Source organism: Silene latifolia, chromosome 4, assembly GCF_048544455.1.
Source record: "Silene latifolia isolate original U9 population chromosome 4, ASM4854445v1, whole genome shotgun sequence".
Lineage (NCBI taxonomy): Eukaryota > Viridiplantae > Streptophyta > Magnoliopsida > Caryophyllales > Caryophyllaceae > Silene > Silene latifolia.
The window spans coordinates 139,587-159,753 of record NC_133529.1 but is presented as its reverse complement, the minus strand read 5'-3'; the positions used below and the strand labels follow the sequence as shown (position 1 = coordinate 159,753).

General features: G+C 41.3%; 1 non-coding gene across 1 annotated transcript; it reads left to right on the top strand.

Moving 5' to 3' along the window:
- Window positions 1-16,102: 16,102 nt before the first annotated feature.
- LOC141654531 (small nucleolar RNA R71) lies at window positions 16,103-16,209 on the top strand. The gene has a single exon (XR_012548089.1). It is a non-coding gene; the product is annotated as a small nucleolar RNA R71 (small nucleolar RNA).
- Window positions 16,210-20,167: the final 3,958 nt, after the last annotated feature.

Sequence of the window (20,167 nt, the reverse complement as noted above, 5' to 3'; positions counted from 1 at the left end):
AAAGTTTCCTCATTTATCATTATTAAGACATTCATGGAGTTAAAACTGCAGTATTAGACAGTTTGAAAATTTCCTAAAAACCGAGGCCCTTAAATGAAATCTTGACTTTCGGAAGGCATAAATCAACATACGTGCGTCTGATGGTCATACTCCATTTATTAAAGCTTCTTCATTTATCATTATTAAGACATTCATGTAGTTAAAATTGCAATATTAGACAGTTTGAAAATTTCCTAAAAACCGAGGCCTAAAACGAAATCTCGACTTTCGGAAGGCATAAATCAACATACTTGCGTCTGATGGTCATACTTCATTTATTAAAGTTTCTTCATTTATCATTATTAAGACATTCATGGAGTTAAAACTACAATATTAGACAGTTTGAAAATTTCCTAAAAACCGAGGCCTAAAACGAAATCTCGACTTTCGGAAGGCATAAATCAACATACGTGCGTCTGATGGTGATAGGTAGATAGTTGTCGCAGTTTCCCTCTATCAAAACTATTTGTAAAACCCGAAAAAACGTAGTATTAAGTCGGGGTCAAACACAAAGACGGCGGGGGTTGCTACTAGGTTCAATCTAGAGTCAAGTTTAATCAATACTAAAAGTAGGGGTTTTGGTTTTAATCACTAAAATAATTGAACAAACAAGTTGATGAAAATGAATAAGATTAATTAAAAGCTAGGGCTTTCGGGGTCATCTAAGTGGTTTAAGGGCAAACATGATTAATCAAGGGGTCAATGATAAGAAGGTATCCTAAGGGTGACATCTAACTCTCATTAAGCATCACCCTTCCCTTAAACATACAACAAGACCTCCACAAATTTTCATTCAATGGGGGAATTAAGCAATAATGAAAAAAGGCACAAACTTTCACTCATGCAATTAATCAAACACCTTGTGTGCATGAACAAGAAGGATAAACAATCCACCAAGGACCCAAATACTCATACAATCATGCCACAAAAACCATATAGACTCCCCCTAAACCCTAGAAGAAAGTCTACTCACTCATGCTAAAGATAACCATGCTAATAAGAGAAGAAGGACAATCAACATAAAGAGAAGACATGCTGATGATTATAACAATTATGAAAGACAAAAAGAAAAGAGTAAACAAATAATTGATAAGTAAATAAGAGAAGAAGTATACCAACACAAAGAAAGATGATTGCTTGATTGAATAATAAGAAGAAAAACCTTCAAAATCCCCCAATACAATCTTCAAAGAACAAGAGTAAACTATTGATTCTAACTAACAATTACTAGTTTTACTAAATATTAAGGAAAGATTAAGGAAAGATTAGTGCTTGATTAAGAAAGGATTACAATTAATAAGGAAAGTTTTCAGATCTAGGGTTGTGTGTACAAAGGGTTTAAGGAGGGGGTATTTATAGGTTATCATAGGATTAAGAGAGGAATGGAGAAAAAGCCCATTTTGCGTGCTGCGTGCTCCTGTGCCGGCCTCTTGTGCCGGCAGCGCGTTCTTCAAAAACTGAGAGAAATAAAGGTTGTGAAATCCCCTGCCGGTGGGCCGGCTGCCGGCCTGCCGGCAGAGAATTCTTCATCTTGGAATTTTCTTCAATTTCTTCATAAGAGTTGCCCTCTGCCGGTTGCCCGGCTGCCGGCTGCCTGTGCCGGCAGCGCGTTCTCACGTCTTTTGCCCAAAAACTCCTTCAAAAAAATTTGCCTAAGTATGGAATTGTGTTCCCTGCCGGTGGGCCGGCTGCCGGCCTGCCGGCAGAGAACATCTCCTCAGCTTGTTTCCTCCTTTTTCTCCTCATAGCCACATCCCCTGCCGGTGGGCCGGCTGCCGGCCTGCCGGCAGAGGATTGCCCTCATAATCCTTTATCTCCCTTTTCTTCATGTAAAGGCATTAGAATGCCTTTCTTGCCCCAATTTCTCCATACTCGACTCGGTTCCTACAAAAGGATACACAAAATAACAAGTACGGGGGATCGGGCACAAATGCAAGGAAAGGCACACGAAACCGACTCGTTATGAGCCGGAATGCGTAAAAGAAAGAGGGAAATGAGGTGTAAATAAGTCGCATATCAACCTCCCCACACTTAAACCTTACTCGTCCTCGAGTAAGTCCAAAATCAATGTACAAGGCAACATTATGATAGATATGGAGAGTGGATGCACAATATAAGCATCACTCAACTAAACTACTACTTAAGCCGATCGAGTATTAGCGCACTCAACGCCCCTTCAACTCACAATTTGACACTCATGAGGGGAGAGTGCCCTATTGCAAGGCAAGTTGGGTCTTGCAACAAAATTTTTGATGCGATCACTCAATTAAACACAAGTCGACATATAGGATGCATCACAAAAATCAAACCGCTTTCCTCATCTAAGCGGCCGTTTTACTTTGAACGATTAAAGGTTTTGGTCGGGAGATACCGTCTCATAGTCTCGGCGGGGTGTCAATGCCCTAATGGTGGCTCAAGCAACCGAAATTTGACAACCAAATGCCTAGGAAACAAATTCAAAGGCGGGAAAGGGGGAAACAAAGTCTAACCTTCGAGAATCACATGACACACTCAAGATTCAACCTAATTGACCCATGACTAAGGGGACCAAGACTACCGACTTCCTCACGGTTTTCACTAATCTCTCATTTTGTTTTTGGAACGGGTGATTTTTGTGCAAAAAGTAACCAAAATCACTCATCTACTCGACTCGTGAGACATGCCCGCAATCTAACATGGAATCTACTCCTACAAGACCATTAATGAGATGCAAAAAAAGGAAAATATGCATAAAAGAAACAAGGGTTGTAACGGGGCTAGGTGATGGGTCGAAACGGGATTGGTGCAAGCACCGTTATGGATCATTTGGAGTTTAAGATCAAGTAGTTGTCAAAATTTCCCTTTTCTTCCCAACTTATTATAACAAATGAATGAATCAAAAAGAACATGATATTAGTTGCCTAAATCACACAAAAATTTGAAAATCCGACTCATTTGGAAAAACATCATTTCCCCTTTATTTTGCAACGCCTTTTTCTACTCCTTTAATGATGCATAAGGAGTGTTGCTCGGCTTTTTCCTCAACAAACAAAGTATAAGTGCAACGCATTTTTTTTCTCTCTTTTTTTTTTCATTACATTTTTTTCCCTTTTTTTTTTCTTTTCTTTTCTTTTTCAAAACCTCTTTATTCAAAGCAAACCAAACTAAACCATCATTCCGACTCAAGTGGATTGTGCACATCCACTAAACCAAGATTCAAATCCCCTTGCTTCATACTACCCAAACTCATAGACAACTTTCTTGATCAAGGTCGGTTGTTTTTGGGTTGTAGTTAGTATCGTAGGTATCAAATGAAAGGTCAAGGCTCAAAAGGGGTAAACAAAATCGGTCCTAGTCTAAAGGGTCGAAGAATTAGGCTTATTTGGCAATGTGAGGCTCAAAAAGAAATGAAATGCAACTTGTTGTTTCAAAATATGCATATAAATGAACATCTCATGGTCTAAAAGGAAAGGACGCCATGCTTGTGCGTCGTGATGTGACATGCCACGCGAGGAGCCTACTCGCACCTAAAGGGGGACCGGGTATGGATGTACCGGTCCCAAGGAGGCTCTAAATCTCACATGAAGTAGCTATGTCGAAATCTAGGTCTAGTCTACGGTCTTGGTCTCACATGGTGGTCAAAACTTTCCGGTCTAGCCTCATTTCCCGGGTATTTGCAAGCAAACACCCTAACAAGGAGGTCACTAGGTGCAAGCCACTAAGAGGGGAAAAACACAGCTTAGACAATATCATCATAGAGGGTATCATACTCCCTTCCTAGACCAAATTTTGTTCAAAAATTTATATACAAACTCGATGCAAAATGTAAATAAAGCAACAAACACATATTCACAAGATACGAAATGCATTTCTAAGTACTAGCAACATAAATAAACATGTAACAATTATCTAAACCTAGCAGCACGTAAGCAACACACACCAAGTTCCAAAATGGAACATCCTCATCAACATAGCCCATCCTCCTCCATATATCCAACAATATAAAGGGAAAGAATAGTAAAGGAGAAAGAGATAGGAAAGATTAAACCGAGCGGTCTTCTAGTCTCCTAATGCCTCAAATGTCCCGTATGTGCCTGCGCCACTTGTTAGACAAACATATATATACAATGCAATATTTTTGGAATTTTTGAAATTTTTTCAATTTTTAGGCATTTTTTGAATTTTTATCAAATTTAAAGGTGCAAACAAATATTCACAAAGTGGATATTTCCCTCCCCACACTTGAAATTTACATTGTCCTCAATGGAACAAAGTATAGGGAGAGAATAGGAAAAATAAACAACATATTTTTGGTGGTTTTTTAATTTTTGAAAATAAAAATAACATATTTTTGGTATTTTTGATTTTTGGAAATTAAAATGCATTTTTTTTTTTTTTTTGTGTTTTTTTTAGGCCCTCCCCACACTTATTCATTTACATGGGAGGGCAATTGAGTGAAATAAAATAACATGTTTTTGGTGATTTTAGTCATTTTTCAATTTTTTAGTTGGTTTTTATTTTGAAAATGCAATGCATGCTCTATTCTATATGAAAAATTTAAATGACAATGCAAGTTATCCTAAGTGAATGCAATTACTAAATGTGACAATATATTACAAATTGAAATCTAATGCAATCCTATATGAATGCAATTATATGAATTTCTAACTAAATGCATACAAAATTTAAATATGAATGAGAAGTTTGGATTGTTGGGGTACATACTTGACATTTGGATTGAATATGGGGAGCATACCAAAGGCTTTGGATTGAAAAGGGAGGAAAGATAGGCCAAACGCGAGGCCGCCTAAGACTCAAGGTCCCCGTCATCATCATCATCATTATCATTATCATCATCATTGCCATCTCCGTCCACCGCTCCAAACGCGGACTCTCTAAGGAAGTCGTCGGTGTTCATGGGGGCGGTGGAATCGCCGAAATCCCCGCCGGACGAAAGGAAGCCGCCGGAGGCCGCCCCGGAGCCACTCCCAACCTCGGGGTGGGAGAAAATGGAGGGTGTACCCCCGAACCATTGAGCATCATGCCCCTCCTCTTGAGAAGCGGGAGGGGGAAAAACAGTGGCGGCAAAATAATCCGGCCGGATATTGATGTCGGCGTAGACAAACCGGCCATCCTTGTGGTAACCACCATCCGGCTCAAGGTAGTAGGAGGGGTGGAGATGTTGTGGGTGCTCGTAGTTCCTCCTTGTGGACAAGGCCCTCGGGAACTGCGTCCGCGGGATCCACACTAGGCATAATCGACTCGAGGTTCTTTCGAATTGAATTAAGACAAATTAGAGTCGCCACCAAGTTTTTTGGGAACTTGGAACCGTTCAAGTCAACTTTACACCTTTCATCGAAAAGCATAAAGCCAATCGACTACGAGTGATTAAAGATAAAGACTTGTACCCTATATCACTCGATTTGAATGACTCTCGTAATCCAATGGTATTTAGACGGATCCACAAACCATAGATCTTGAGTAAGGGGTGAGGGTACGTGTTAGGAAGCCCATAAGGACACCTAACCCCGCCCGTCAATAACGGCCTCTACTAAGTCAAGTATCGGATTTCAAACAAGGTCATAGCTACTACGATATATGATATGCAAACATCGTTTTAAAACCCTAACATGTGACAACAATTTCTATGTCGTTTAATGCATGAATACTAACTTTGTCAAAGTTGTTTTAGCATGTTGGTTGATTTGAAATAAAAGATGCGCAAACACGGCTTAGGAGGAATGGGGGAGCCATTGGGATCTATCCTATTACAACCCAGGCATTTCATGCCGACACAACGAGAAATAAATTACAACTCAATCTAATTACAACAACTATCGTAATTACTTTGACTCAGATTACAATACAAACTAACAAAATACAACTTAAATTATTAAGTCTTAATAAACGAAACAAATGTAAACAAAAAAGCTAAAGCTAAGTTAGACTAATTAAAGATGTTAGCCGAATTATTAGTTAATAAACAAATTAGATTAGAATTAAACTAATTAAATTAAAATAAATAAGTATAAAGGCTTGAAATAAATTAGGTACAACTTATTAATTAAATTGAACCCAACTTATTAAAATTATTCACCAATCCATATTTATTAAAATAGGATTAGTAAACAATTAAAGAAACAAAAGAAGAAAAGAAACTAAAACTGGCAGACCCGTGCAGTGCACGGATCAGAAGTCAGACAGACCCGTGCAAGGCACGGTTTTTGTAGAAAAACAAAGTTAATTATGTTTTAATTACGAAATCAGTAAAATAAATTACGAAAAAATTCATTAAATTAAATTTACAAATTTTGAACCATAAAAGATAATTAAAACGACTTTTAAAAAATTAGAAATAAATAAAACAAATTAAAGGTTAATTAATTACAAATTGAATTAAATAAATACGAACTAGGTTAGGTACAATTCTAAATCGTCAACGAGTGCAAATGGAAAGGTGTTAAGCACGCACTTCCATGCTAGCGAGAAAATTAGTGAAAGGGAAGATGAATTCAATTAAGTTACAGAATTGTTAATCGGTTTTTAAAGCTATGTCGATGTACCCTAATGTGTCTGATTAGGTTATTAAATTGATCTAATGTCATCTAAATAAGTTATATGTTAACAATCAGAAGTCATACTAACATGCAACGGGTCCTAAGGTGGGTCGAATTGGCCGAGACAAACAAAGGGTCAAAAACGAGGAGCGAAGTTAGAAATTCGTTTTATTTATGCCCTACCTTGAACACGAGGATATGTAAATGAGACGGGGGTGTACGACCGACTGATGTAGGGTTTCTTTTCCCATCTCAAGTCAACGCGGGTGTTCATGGTGGTACTTTAACTCATACTCGGACTAAACTAGTTTCATAGTTAATTTAAACGATAAATAAAAAGCGATAAACAAACAAAACAAACTATAAGAAAAACAAACATAAAAACGAAATAAAAAAGGAGAAAGAGGAGGATTTGATGCACCCTCAACCTACATGTATCGTTGACACCGTCTTGGGTCGTAATCGATGGTAGATTTTATCTCGAGAGGCCGTCGTCGACGAAGAAACAAAGCAAACACGCGTTTTTATCGAATCTGGACAACAACTTTCAAACAGCGATTTCTCCCTCGTTTCACGATGAAAATTCGATTTAAAAGATGTTTTGAAAACTATAAAGAGAGGAGAACAGAGATCTTAAAGCAACCCCTGCTCGTTTTGAGTTATTGGGCACGAAAAACGAGCACAAACAGAATCGACAGACAAGAACAAATCACAAAAACAGAGTGTATAACACTCTTTTTCGAGGGATTTCGTGTACTCTCAAGGGCAATTTGGCTCGTAAATCTTTGTCTAATGTGTAGATGGATGTTATATGGTTAATTATGAACAAGAAACTCGAGTTTTGATGGAGGTTTGAAGGAGGAACAAATTGTTTTTCGAAGAGGACACACAAACTGTTTCAGTTTGGATGTCGGTTTTGTGGAGGGTTTTTGAGAGGCAATTAGGGTTTGTTTCTGAGGTTTAAAGCTTGTGAGTGAAGGTAGGATGTATGGAGAACTTAGAGGAATGAATTTATGGTGAAGGGGTGGTATTTATAAGGAGTTAAAGTAGGGCAAAAGGGGGGAGAGAGGCAGACGGGCCTGCTGAGCATAGCTGCTGTCCAGCAGCTTTGGGGGGTTTTCTAGGGTTCGTTTGGGGGGTTTTCTTGGTGGTTAAGGTAAGGTAATATGGGTAGAATATTAGGGTATGGGTTAGGGTTAATGGGCACGGGTTTTGGTGGTATTTGGAGCGGGTTTTGGACTCGGGTTTGAGCTGCAAAACAGGGGGGCTGTTTCGTGTTTTGCGGGCTGTTGGGGGTGATTTTGGACGGGATTTGGACCATGGTTATGGGGTTCGAACTGGGTTTGGATGGGTAGTGGTCTAGGTTGGTTAGTGTACTCGAGATTCGTGCCAATTCGCAAAGAAAACGGGCTCAAAAACCGAGCTAAAATCGAGCTCAAAAACACATGTTCAAAACGAGTTCTTTTCGATTTTCAAATCGATTTTTCAAATCAATTAACACATTAAAATAAATGATTTTTCAAACCAAATATACTCATAAAATGATTTTTCAAATCAAATATTTATTTTATTTTCAATAAAATAAACTTGGGAAAATAAATTCAAAATAAATAAATTGAATTCACCTAAAAAAAACATAATTTAAATATCATTTAAATTAATAAAATGAACTCACTTAAAAAAACATTAATTTAAATATCATTTAAATTAATAAAATACTTCATCGACGACGCCCATTCTACATCGTAAAACGAGCTCCAAATAATGACAATGACAACTAAAGAATACATGTGTCCTATCATCATCGGGTGTTTGTCGGGTTCTCTATAAATTCCAATATCGACGGATACGGGTATCTACACTCCTCATATAATCATCATAAATCGGAAATTGACCCACGGAGGTGTCATAGTATATCCGATCCAACCTTTGTTCAATGCCCCGCCTCTCACTAGCGGCGGTTTCCAAACCCAACCGCATGTCACTCATGAAGGTGACCAAATCGGCATGCATAGGAGGCGGGGGAGGAGGGATGTTGCTTGAGGAGCCTTCACCAAAATTACCCCCCCAAGGTTGAGGTTAGAAGGTGGAAGGTGGTCGGAAAGAGGGCATGGAGTAGTGGAGGGAGGATGGAGTTTCCCTCCGGTTGTCACGACCATAGGTGATGGGGTTGGTCGGGGGAGGTCGGGTCTCATCGGGCTCCTCCTCAATCTCAAGGAGGTAGGATTCTTCTCCGGGCTTGATTTTGAATTTTGAGGCATTGGGAATTGGGACGGAATTCTTCTTTTGCACTTGCCAATACTCGATTCCATCAAAAGGATTGACCTTGATCCACTCTAGGTTTTTCGTTAACCATTGCTTGGTGATGTAGGACTCTCCCCGGATCCACCTCAAGTTGTTCAAGTTCACCGGGCGGTCAAGGCTCTTAGCAATTCGGGTAATTATCCCACCCACATTAAGAGGGACTTTTTGCCCCGGCGATTTAGAAAGTGATTGCAAGTGGAGGGCCAAATGGTGACCCACATTGATTTCATAGGGGGCCGGGGTGGTGAGTAAGTAAAACCCCAAAATCTCCAATTCGGTAACCCGAAAAACCCATGGCTCATGGGTCGCAAAAATAGAACCTCCCACAAATCGATGCCAAATGCGAATGGGGGCATTGTGGCACGCAATCTCCGGCCTTTTCACGCCGGTTTGGTCATCTAAGCCCGAAATGGCTTTCCACACCCGAGAAAAGTGAGCGGTCTCGGGTGCCTTGAATTTTGGGGGGTTGTTAAGGCCGAAAATTCGGCAAAGCCTTCCTAGGGACATGGAATGATCACGGTTCATCAACCGGAAGTGTATTTGCTCGACCATACGGGTTTGTCGGTGCTTATCAAGACGGAAACTACTAAGGAATTCCCAAGTGAGGCGGGGATAAGTTTCCTCATGCAAATCATATAAGCCTTTCATACCAACACCCTTAAACAATTCAAAGGTTTCACTGTCTAATCCCATATTTCTCATAGCCGGTCTACAAATGAACTTAGTCGGGGTTAAGGGGCGATTTTTGAACAAGATAAATTTACCTTTTTGCTCTTGCGTGACGAACTCAACATCCGGGAAGTCGGGATCCGGGTTAGTGTCACTCGCCGCCGCCTCGACCAAAAGTCGTTGTGCTTCCGCCATTTCTGACCTTGTCCGCTTGCTTGCCATATTTGATGAAGGAAGGAAGGATAAAAAGGGAAGGAGAAGGGAAGGAATGAAGGAGATTGAAGTGAGGAGGAGGTTTAATGGTGATGGTGTGGGTTTGGTGATGGTGCGGGCGGAAATGGAGGTGAGGAATGAGGGTGATGAGTGAAGAAGGTAGAAGAATGTAATAGGGGAATGGAGGGGTTCACGGGTAGTAATTAGGAGATATATGGATCCCCTGTCGGTTTGCGAATCGGCATCCGGCCTGCCGGCAGGGGATACCCTCAATTCTTTTACAAAAATCAAATTTCTCCAAATTTAATTCAACGCGCTGCCGGTGGAGGGCACCGGCTGCCGGTCCACCGGCAGAGCGTACCCCTATACTCTCTTTTTGGATCTTCAGCGATTTCCCTACCGGTGGGCCGGCTGCCGGCCTGCCGGCAGGGAATTCCTTCTTCTTTAATTCTCCAACTTTTAACAACCTAAGAGATCCTCTGCCGGTGGGCCGACTGCCGGCCTGCCGGTAGGGAATCCTCCTCTCAAGGTTTCCTTCATTTTGGCTCAGCATGCGTTCCTCTACCGGTGGGCCGGCTGCCGGCCTGCCGGTAGAGGATTCTCCTCCTTCAACTTTTCAATGTTTTCAACAAGTATGGATCTTCCTGCCGGTGGGCCGGTTGCCGGCCTGCCGGCAGGGGATTCTCTTCAACTTAATTTCTTCAAATTTTTATCAAAAAATTTCAACGCGCTACCGGTGGAGGGCACCGGCTGCCGGTCCACCGGCAGAGGGTTACATCACTTCAATTTCAACTTGTTTTTCCTCCAATGCTCAACAATAAACTTCCAAGTCCTATCCTTGCCCATTTTTCGAGTTTTCAACTTTCAAACCGACGGCTCGTGTCGGGATCTTGGGCGAGGCTAGGGGTCCCACCTCCGAATTCAACTTCGTCAAGAATGTTCAATCCAAACTATCTCAAACTCTATCTACATGCATGCTATTTACAAATGGTGGTTCTTGTGGAACACCACCAAACCAATTCACTTTCGAGAATTTCAACTTTCCCTCTCCTCGGGGAGGGGTTCCCCGAGATAGAGCACTTCAATAGGACCTTTGCTATCACCGTCATAGTATCGCTTGATTATTTGCCCATTGACCCTAAAAGTTCCCCCTTCTTCACTCCATAGCTCGAAAGCACCATAAGGAAATACTTTCATCACTTTAAAGGGTCCGGACCATCGTGATTTGAGCTTGCCTTAAACACCTTGATTTTGGAGTTAAAAAGGAGAACAAGGTCTCCAACACTTACCTCTTTCTTCATGATCTTGGCATCATGCCATTTCTTCGTTTGGTCTTTGTAGATTTTGGAGCTCTCATAAGCCTCCAATCTCAATTCCTCAAGCTCATTCATTTGGAGAAAGCGCACTTCTCCGGCGGCATCAAAGTCAAAATTCATCTCTTTAAGAGCCCACCAAGCTTTGTGCTCCAACTCCACCGGCAAATGGCAAGCTTTCCCGTACACAAGCTTATATGGGGTGGTGCCAAGGGGTGTCTTGAAGGCGGTTCTCAATGCCCATAAGACATCCGGGAGCTTTTGGGACCAATCTTTCCGGCTCTTGTTGGTGACTTTCTCCAAAATGGCTTTAATTTGGCGGTTAGAAACCTCCACTTGCCCACTAGTTTGAGGGTGGTAGGCAAGTGCGGTTTTGTGCCACACTCCATGTGATTCAAGTAGAGCTTTGAAGGTACTCTTGCGGAAATGAGATCCGCCATCACTTATGACTACTCTTGGGGTTCCGAACCTTGGGAAAATCGTGCCTTTGAAAAGCTTCATCACAACCTTGCTATCATTGGTGGGGGAGGCAACCGCTTCAATCCATTTGGATACATAGTCCACCGCAACCAAGATGTATTCATTTCCACAAGAGTTGGGAAAGGGTCCCATGAAGTCTATGCCCCAACAATCAAAAAGCTCAATCTCCAATATGTTAGTCAAGGGCATCTCACTTCTCTTCCCAATGTTCCCCACCCTTTGGCAAGCATCACAAGATTTAACCAAGTAGTGAATGTCTTTGAACATGGAGGGCCAATAAAACCCACCTTGGAGGATCTTGGCAATTGTTCTAGAGGTGGCCAAGTGTCCTCCATAGGCGGAATTGTGAACTCGGTCGACAATCTCCAAGCCCTCCTCTCTTGAAACACATCTCCGGAACATTCCATCCCCACACTTGCGGAACAAGTGAAGATCATTCCAAAAGTATCTCCTAGCATCATTTCTCAACTTCCGCCTTTCTCTTGGTTCCATTTCATCCGGTAGGAAACCACTCACAATGTAGTTTGCAAGATCCGCAAACCAAGGGGTTTTGGCGGTAACTTCCATGAGTCCATCATCCCGCAACCACTCATTGATGGGTCCACTCTTGTCTTCTATCCCGTGGTCTTCAACGGTCAATCTAGATAAGTGGTCGGCTACAACGTTTTCCGAACCGGCCTTATCCTTAATCTCTAAATCAAATTCTTGAAGAAGAAGGACCCATCTCAAGAGTCGGGGCTTTGCATCTTTCTTCACCATCAATTGTCTCAAGGCGGTGTGATCGGAGTAAACCACCACCTTAGACCCAACAAGGTATTGCCGAAATTTCTCCACGGCATGAACAATTGCCAACATTTCCTTTTCGGTAGTAGCATATCCACATTGTGTTTGATCAAGAGTCTTGCTTGTGTAATATATCACATGATGCTTCTTATCCACAACTTGCCCAAGTACCGCACCAACCGCGAAGTCCGAAGCATCACACATTATCTCAAAGGGAAGATTCCAATCCGGAGACCGGATTATCGGTGCCGTGACCAATGCTCTCTTCAACCTATTAAAAGCCTCAAGACAACAATCATCAAACACAAAGGAGGAATCCTTAAGGAGTAATGAGGTTAAGGGCTTTGCTATTTTTGAAAAATCCTTGATAAAACGCCGATAAAACCCGGCATGGCCTAGAAAACTTCTCACTCCCTTAACATTGGAAGGGGGTGACAAGTTCTCTATGACCGCAACTTTGGCCCCATCGACCTCAATACCCCTCCTTGAAACGATGTGACCGAGGACAACCCCTTCCTCAACCATGAAATGGCACTTTTCCCAATTAAGGACGAGGTTATGCTCCTCACACCGTTTCAACACACAAGCCAAGTTCTCAAGACCAAGCTCAAACGAGTCTCCATGGACACTAAAGTCGTCCATGAAGACTTCCATGCTTTTTTCAAGGAAATCGGAAAATATTGCCATCATGCACCTTTGAAAGGTGTCGGGCGCATTACAAAGCCCGAATGGCATCCTACGGTAGGCATAGACCCCTATTGGACAAGTGAAGGTCGTCTTCTCTTGGTCATCCGGGTGGATGGGAATTTGGAAAAACCCGGAATAACCGTCTAAGAAGCAATAATATGCATGGCCCGCGAGCCTTTCTAGCATTTGGTCAATGAAGGGAATTGGGAAGTGGTCTTTGAGGGTGGCGGCATTGAGCTTGCGGTAGTCAATACACATTCGCCACCCGGTCACGGGTCTAGTGGGTAGGGTGGTGCCATCCTCTTGTTCAACCATTTGTATCCCCCCTTTTTGGGTACCACGTGGACCGGACTAACCCATTTGCTATCGGTAATTTGGTATATAATACCGGCCTCTAGGAGTTTCAACACTTCATTTTTCACCACCTCGGCCATCTTTGGGTTAATCCGCCTAAGACCGTCAACCTTGGGTTGACTCCCCTCTTCCAAAACTATTCTATGCATGCACAAACTCGGACTTAAGCCCTTGATGTCATCAATGCTATACCCAAGTGCTCCTCTATGAGTTTTCAAGATTTCCAAAAGCTTCTTCTCTTGGGACTCACTTAGGTTAGCATTGACGATCACCGGATAGGCCTCTCCCTCATCAAGGAAAGCATATTTGAGTGAGGGAGGCAAGGGTTTGAGTTGTACCTTTGGAGGGAGAAAGCCCTCCACTTTCTTCAATAGTTCCTCATCAACTTCGTGATCCTCTTTCATTGCCTCATCATGCAAAGAGATTTGAAAAACCTCTTCCATCTCCGCCTCTTCACGGGCTACTTCGTGCACTACTTCATCAATTACCTCAATTGTGCTCAATCTTTCTACACTTGGACCTTTCATCAAATTTGGCAAGTTAAATTCGATTTTGTTGCCCTCAATTTGGAAGGTTAGCCGCCCATTCTTCACATCAATGAGTACTCCTCCGGTAGCCAAAAATGGCCTACCTAGGATGATGGGAGTATGGCTATCCTCCGGAATATCAAGGACAACAAAATCGGTGGGAATCAAAAACTTTCCAACCTTGACGGGCACGTCCTCAAGCACCCCCATAGGGCGTTTGACGGACCTATCCGCCAATTGGAGAGTCATGGTAGTGGGAGCCAAGTTTTGAATGCCAATCCTTTTTGCAACTTTCAAAGGAATAACACTAACACTTGCTCCCAAGTCACAAAGAGCTCTTGATATAGGAACACCGCCAACTACACAAGGAATGGAAAAGCTTCCCGGGTCACCAAGTTTAGTGGGCAATTTGTTAAGGATATGAGCACTACATGCTTATTCCATAGCCACTATTTCTTGGTTACCCAAGACTCTTTTCCTAGTCAAAATGTCTTTTAAAAATTTTGAGTAGGTTGGCATGTTCATTATCACCTCCGTAAAGGGTAGGGTAACCTCAAGTTTCTCAAGCATATCACAAAATTTGGCATACTTGAGGTTTTCCCTACTTTTTATGGCTCTTGAAGGGTAAGGAATTTTAGAAATAAGTTGGGAATTGGAAGATACCTTTGGAGGAGCCGAACTTTTTGTTACCTTTTTAGAATGTTGCAAAGGTACTTCTTCAATAGCTTCCTCCTCATAAGGGAGGTCTTCCACATATCCATCAACATCTTTGTCCACTTGAATTCCTCTTCTAGTCAAATCTTCACGAGCCTTCTTTCCTTTCTTGTCTTCATTAGCTTTACCCGAAACCTCAATGGGTGAGCTTTCCTCTTCATCATCCATTTCTACCTCATTCCCCTTGGGATCTTCATTAACTTCCAACTCAAGGTCTTTGTAAGGGTCCTCAAGCTCTAAACCACTCCTTAGCACTACCGCATGAGCATGGTGGCTATTTGAGGCATCTTTGGAGCTTTGTCCTTGAGCCAACAAACCACCGGGCGGCCTTTGAGGGTTAGCCATAGCATGAGAAGCCATTCTAGATTCCATTTCCCTCATGTCCTTAAGAAATGTAGCTCTCAAGTTTGCTTGTTCTTGTTGAGTAGCTTTAGCAAAATTAGCTATCTCTTGGCTATGTTGAAGTTGCATGTTCTTAATCATCTTCAAAAGCTCCACTTGAGAGAGCTCACCTTGGGGTTCTTGATGAGGTTGGTTGGCTATGGGTAAAGGGAACCCATAGTCATATCTAGCATTGGGACCTTGGTTGTTGTTTTGCCCCACTTGGAAGTTACCTCTCGGACCATAGTTGTTGAAGTTTGATCCTTGACCTTGTTCTTGAGACCCTTGAACATACCCTTGCCCAAATCCTTGATTTGCTTGATTTACTTGATTCCCTTGGTAAAACCCTTGGTTGCTTTGGTTTCCACCAAACTCTTGGTGCCCTTGTTGTTGGTTGCCATAGTTTTGGGGTAGATTGTTGCTTGACCATTGGTTTTGATTTCCAAAATTATTTCTTGGGTTTGGGAGAATTCCCCTTGGTTGAGCAAAACCGGGTGGATTGGTTTGGGTTTGTGGTTGGAGATGTTGGGGGATTTGAACATTGGTGCTTTAGTAACTAAAGTTGGGGTGGTTCCTTAACCCGGGGTGGTAGAAATTGGTATTTGGATTGTAGGTGTTTGGGTTGTTGTAAGGAGGCCTTGGTGGTCTAGGATTGTTGTTGTAGCTTTGAAAAGCGTTCACCTCTTGAGCATTCTCTTCATAGGCACCATTGTAATTGTTGCCACACAAGTCATATGTATGACCACTTCCTCCACAAAGTTCACAACATGAGACTTGAGCCACTTCTTCCATGGGCGGCCCATATGAGGTTGCGGCTTGGTTCACTTGATTCTTTGAAAACTTCTCAAATTGTTTTGTGAGCAAGTCGAGCTTGGCATTTGTCTCGGAGTTGGAGGCATTTTCCTTAGGAAATTTCCCGTTTCTTCGTAGCATGTTCCCTCTAGAACCATAGTTTGCCTCCGAATCTACCATTTTCTTGATCAATGTCGCCCCCTCTTCATCACTCAAGTGGTCAAATCCTCCCCCCGCGGAGGCATTTACCATCTCCTTAGTTCTTGGTAGTAAAGTTTGGAAGAATGTTTGAGTGATGTACCATTCCGGTATTCCATGGTGGGGGCAACTTGCTATCAAGTCTTGATAACGGTCCCAAGCCTCACCCAAGGACTCCCCATCCTCTTGTTGGAACGTATGTATCTCATTGCGGAGCATCGCGGTCTTGGAGGAAGGGTAGTACTTGGCCATAAATGCTTTGGCTAAGTCGTCCCAAGTAGTGAAAGTATCCGGTGGGTGAATGTTCAACCATCGGTCCGCTTTGCCCGTCAATGAAAACGGGAACAACATCATTCTCAAGGTGTCTTCGGACACCCCATTCTTCTTCATTAGTGAAACTTTCCTCTTAAACTTCCGGAGATGAGCATGGGCGTCCTCTTCAATATGACCCCCAAACAAGTCCTTCTCAATTAACCCGACTTGAGAGGGATGCATTTCAAAGTTGTTTGGGGCCAAGGTGCCGAAGTTCATAGGGTTACATGAATCATTATGGTTAGGCCGGTTATGATCTCTAAGAGCCATTTGTGGTGGTGGATTTGGTTCTTGATGTGGTGGTGTTTGAGGTGGGCTATTATAATTAAGGAAGTTATGAAAGGGGTTCTCTACTAAAGTCTCAATTGTGGTATTTGGTTGAATCGTAGTTGTTGTATCAAAATTTTGTGGGATGTGTGAGTTTGGTTGATCAATGTTTGCTTGTGTGGAATTATTCCTTACTCTTTCAAGAGTCCTAGTACTCAAGGTTCTAAAAAGCCTTTCGGGGTCGGAGTTGAATAGAAGAGCTTGGTGATTCCTTCTAGGCATACACTTAACAAATCGTAAGTCTCCTAGTGTTTTTACACACTAGGGAAAGGCAAAAATCACACACACTCTACAAACAACAATCAACTACTAAAGCAAACTAACAATTGAGACAAGACTAAAGCAAAGACTCTAAATAAAACTAAGCATAACCTAACGCCATCCCCGGCAACGGCGCCATTTGATAGGTAGATAGTTGTCGCAGTTTCCCTCTATCAAAACTATTTGTAAAACCCGAAAAAACGTAGTATTAAGTCGGGGTCGAACACAAAGACGGCGGGGGTTGCTACTAGGTTCAATCTAGAGTCAAGTTTAATCAATACTAAAAGTAGGGGTTTTGGTTTTAATCACTAAAACAATTGAACAAACAAGTTGATGAAAATGAATAAGATTAATTAAAAGCTAGGGCTTTCGGGGTCATCTAAGTGGTTTAAGGGCAAACATGATGAATCAAGAGGTCAATGATAAGAAGGTATCCTAAGGGTGACATCTAACTCTCATTAAGCATCACCCTTCCCTTAAACATACAACAAGACCTCCACAAATTTTCATTCAATGGGGGAATTAAGCAATAATGAAAAAAGGCACAAACTTTCACTCATTCAATTAATCAAACACCTTGTGTGCATGAACAAGAAGGATAAACAATCCACCAAGGACCCAAATACTCATACAATCATGCCACAAAAACCATATAGACTCCCCCTAAACCCTAGAAGGAAGTCTACTCACTCATGCTAAAGATAACCATGCTAATAAGAGAAGAAGGACAATCAACATAAAGAGAAGACATGCTGATGATTATAACAATTATGAAAGACAAAAAGAAAAGAGTAAACAAATAATTGATAAGTAAATAAGAGAAGAAGTATACCAACACAAAGAAAGATGATTGCTTGATTGAATAATAAGAAGGAAAACCTTCAAAATCCCCCAATACAATCTTCAAAGAACAAGAGTAAACTATTGATTCTAACTAACAATTACTAGTTTTACTAAATATTAAGGAAAGATTAAGGAAAGATTAGTGCTTGATTAAGAAAGGATTACAATTAATAAGGAAAGTTTTCAGATCTAGGGTTGTGTGTACAAAGGGTTTAAGGAGGGGGTATTTATAGGCTATCATAGGATTAAGAGAGGAATGGAGAAAAAGCCCATTTTGCGTGCTGCGTGCTCCTGTCTTGGCGGGCCGGCCTTAGGCCTCTTGTGCCAGGCAGCGCGTTCTTCAAAAAACCGAGAGAAATAAAGGTTGTGAAATCCCCCGGTGGGGCCGCTGCCGCTGCGGCGAGAGAATTCTTCATCTTGGAATTTTCTTCAATTTCTTCATAAGAGTTGCCCTCTGCCGGTTGCCGTTCTTCCGCTTTTTGCTTTGCCGCAGCGCGTTCTCACATCTTTTGCCCAAAAACTCCTTCAAAAAAATTTGCCTAAGTATGGAATTGTGTTCCCTGCCGGTGGGCCGGCTGCCGGCCTGCCGGCAGAGAACATCTCCTCAGCTTGTTTCCTCCTTTTTCTCCTCATAGCCACATCCCCTGCCGGTGGGCCGGCTGCCGGCCTGCCGGCAGAGGATTGTCCTCATAATCCTTCATCTCCCTTTTCTTCATGTAAAGGCATTAGAATGCCTTTCTTGCCCCAATTCCTCCATACTCGACTCGGTTCCTACAAAAGGATACACAAAATAACAAGTACGGGGGATCGGGCACAAATGCAAGGAAAGGCACACGAAACCGACTCGTTATGAGCCGGAATGCGTAAAAGAAAGAGGGAAATGAGGTGTAAATAAGTCGCATATCAGATGGTCATACTCCATTTATTAAAGTTTCTTCATTTATCATTATTAAGACATTCATGGAGTTAAAATTCCAAAATTAGACACTTTGAAAATTTCCAAAAAACGAGACCCTCAAACGAAATCTCGACTTTCGGAAGGCATAAATCATCATACGTGCGTCTGATGGTCATACTCCATTTATTAAAGTTTCTTCATTTATCATTATTAAGATATTCGTGGAGTTAAAACTGCAATATTAGACAGTTTGAAAATTTCCAAAAACCGAGACCCTAAAACGAAATCTCGACTTTCGGAAGGCATAAATCATCATACGTGCGTCTGATAGTCATACTCCATTTATTAAAGTTTCTTCATTTATCATTATTAAGACATTCGTGGAGTTAAAACTGCAATATTAGACAGTTTAAAAATTTCCAAAAACCGAGGCCCTCAAACGAAATCTCGACTTTCGGAAGGCATAAATCAACATACGTACGTCTGCTGGTCATACTTCATTTATTAGAGTTTCTTCATTTATCATTATTAAGACATTCGTTGAGTTAAAACTGCAATATTAGACAGTTTAAAAATTTCCAAAAACCGAGGCCCTCAAACGAAATCTCGACTTTCGGAAGGCATAAATCAACATACGTGCGTCTGCTGGTCATATTTCATTTATTAAAGTTTCTTAATTTATTATTATTAAGACATTCATGGAGTTAAAACTGCAATATTAGACAGTTTGAAAATTTCCAAAAACCGAGACCCTCAAACGAAATCTCGACTTTCGGAAGGCATAAATCAACATACGTGCGTCTGATGGTCATACTCCATTTATTAAAGTTTCTCCATTTATTATTATTAAGACATTCATTGAGTTAAAACTGCAATATTAGACAGTTTTAAAATTTCTAAAACCGAGACTATCAAACGAAATCTCGACTTTCGGAAGACATAAATCAACATACGTGCGTCTGATGGTCATACTCCATTTATTAAAATTTATTCATTTATCATTATTAAGAAGTTCATGGAGTTAAAACTGCAACATTAGACAGTTTGAAAATTTCCTAAAAACCGAGGCCCTCAAACGAAATCTCGACTTTCAGAAGGCATAAATCAACATACGTGCGTCTGATGGTCATACTTCATTTATTAAAGTTTCTTCATTTATCATTATTAAGACATTCATGGAGTTAAAACTGCAATATTAGACAGTTTGAAAATTTCCGAAAACCGAGACCCTCAAACGAAATCTCGACTTTCGGAAGGCATAAATCATCATACGTGCGTCTGATGGTCATACTCCATTTATTAAAGTTTCTTCATTTATCATTATTAAGACATTCGTGGAGTTAAAACTGCAATATTAGACAGTTTGAAAATTTCCAAAAACCGAGACCCTCAAACGAAATCTCGACTTTCGGAAGGCATAAATCATCATACGTGCGTCTGATAGTCATAGTCCATTTATTAAAGTTTCTTCATTTATCATTATTAAGACATTCGTGGAGTTAAAACTACAATATTAGACAGTTTAAAAATTTCCAA